The sequence below is a fragment of the Myotis lucifugus genome, unplaced genomic scaffold (assembly GCF_000147115.1).
Source record: "Myotis lucifugus unplaced genomic scaffold, Myoluc2.0 scaffold_357, whole genome shotgun sequence".
NCBI lineage: Eukaryota > Metazoa > Chordata > Mammalia > Chiroptera > Vespertilionidae > Myotis > Myotis lucifugus.
The window spans coordinates 216,410-219,141 of NW_005871405.1; positions in this window are offsets into that span (position 1 = coordinate 216,410).

Here is a 2,732-nt window from a genome sequence, read left to right on the forward strand (position 1 = left end):
GTCAAGAAGTAGCATTGGGAATCCAGGGGAATAGTCTTGCTATACCCTTCTACCTCCTCCTTTAACCTTTCCCTTCTGGGCATTTAGGCCAGGTTGCGGCACTGCAGATAAAATACATAGATGAGCATATTTTTCTAAGCCTCTTTCCCTAACGACAAAGATTTTCTTCTTGACCAAACTATTCTGTCTCTGCTGAACTGTTTTGCAACTATGCCTGACCTTTGCACTTCGGTGTTCTTCTCAGCATTGCCCAATTTTAGCAAGAATCCTGATAAGTCAGTTTTTAACTAGAATCTCTCATCTTCCATATCTGATCATTCTCATCATCTAATTGGGTTTCTCATCTGCCATCACTTCCCAGGTGATATCTGATTATCCTGACCTGCCGTTAGCAAGAATCCTGTTAAGTTGGTTTGGCCAAAGTCACCTCTGGTTTCCTCTTAGCAATGACCCCCACCATGCTCCTTGGCTATACATTCCCATTTGACTGTGCTGGATTTGAAGTTGAGTACAATCTCTCCCCTGCTACAAGATCCCACTGCAGTTTCCCTACACCCATTGCCATGATCTCCCTTGAATAGTCTGCACTACTGTCTTTTTTTTAAAAAAATATATTTTATTGATTTTTCACAGAGAGGAAGGGAGAGAGAGAGAGAGCCAGAAACATCGATGAGAGAGAAACATTGACCAGCTGCCTCCTGCACATCTCCCACCGAGGATATGCCCGCAACCAAGGCACATGCCCTTGACCGGAATCGAACCCGGGACCCTTCAGTCCGCAGGCCGACGCTCCATCCACTGAGCCAAACCGGTCTCGGCTGCACTACTGTCTTTAACAAGTGAGATAAATAATGTTTTATTTAACTTTGAATAATATTTATTTCCTAACATTGATTGGGAATTAATAATAAGTAAATAATAATAATAATAATAATCTATATATATATAAAAGGCTAATATACAAATCGACCGGACAGCAGAACGACCTGTTGCGATGATGCACACTGACCACCAGGGGGCAGACATCGACACAGGAGCTGCACCCTGGTGATCAGTGCACTCCCACAGGGGGAGTGCTGCTCAGACAGAAGCCGGGCTCATGGCTGGCAAACACAGCGGTGGTGGCGGAAGCCTCTCCCACCTCCACGGTAGCACTAAGGACCCCTCGACAGACACCCCCCAAAGGGTCCTGGACTGTGAGAGGGTGCACCAGGCCTCTAGTTATAGATAATTTAGGTATTACAGATTATTAAAGTTGTAATGTACTAGATGTCTGATACCATTCAAAATAATATACAAATATTAACTTATTTTATCCTCATTAAAACTTAATCAACTTAGTGTTAAGGCAGCATTGAACATTATGATTTGGTGTGAAAGACAGAGTGCACTGGACAATTAAGGAGATTATTTTATTTAAACAATTGCAATGGAGAGGAATCCTCGAAGGAAAGGGAGGGCCTGGGATTTTATAGAGGCAGATAAACAATGGAGTCATCTGTCATAGGGGAGTTAGGAGGAAGGATGGAAGCATCTTGGAATGTGAGGGGCCAGGGTTGTGCTTTCTGGTTAGCCATTTCCTGGAGTACAAAATGCTACAAGGATTTCTTAACCATTCTGCTCAAAGACAGAGCTCAGATAAAAGAATAAGAGAAGTATATAAATGTAGCAATTAATGACAACTTTTTACTAAACTCTATACCCGTAACTCAAACTCTTTAACATGAATTAAAGGAAAAACCGATTATTCTATGTTATCCTAAAATGATCTACTGTTAAATTTAAGAAGAATGGAAAAGTAGGGTCATCCTCAGTGCTACATTTTAAGAGAAGCCAATATGTGATAGATATGTATAAAATGATTAAAGTTTTTAACAAGCTTCCCAATAGGCCAGGTACAAAATGTCACCAGGGCAGAATAAGCATATCTACTAACGGCTAAGTGGCAATGGGCAGATCTCGGAGAGCAAATACGTGGAGATAAGTATTGTTAATTAGGACCTCGCCCCGAGACACCTTTCCTGCCCTAGATCGTCTCTCTGGTCATTTGGGTGAGAGCCTCCCCATGACGTGTAGCTTGTCAGGCAGTAGGATTCCCGCCCCCACCTCCCCACCCCCACCTACACACACACACACACACACACACCTGGTGATCCCCTGGTGAGACCAAACAATCAGTGGAGACCTAGATCTTGAAACGACACACCTGGAAAGCTGCTGAATATTCTATTGAGATCTTCCCTTGGGATCTCCCCTAAAATCTCCATTCTTAAAACCATTAGGTCAGGGGACCCAGTGGCCGGAGCCATCCCCCTAGGCGAGGTATCTGTCACCTTCCCCCCCACCCCTGATCCCAACACACATACTATACCCCTAGAGAAGAACAAGGGGGCTGGCAGAAAGCCCCATCTGATTTCCATACAAGGGCAGGAGACATGGGACAGGCCCTGATTGGTCAGCTTGAAGAAGAAAGCAGTTCACTCCTTCCAAGGGGTTAAAAGGAGCTCTGGTGCTAACCAATCAGTGGAGATCACAGCCCTGAAAGAACACACCTGGAAAACTGATGGATATTTTATTGGGATCCTCCCCAGAGACCTCCAGCTAAACACCCTGAAGACAGTGCAGCTCTCTCTATGGCAGTGGTTCTCAACCTTGGCTGCACATTAGAATCACCTGGGAATCTTTTATAAGAGATCCTGATTACTGGACCCCATCCTCCAGAAATTCTGTTT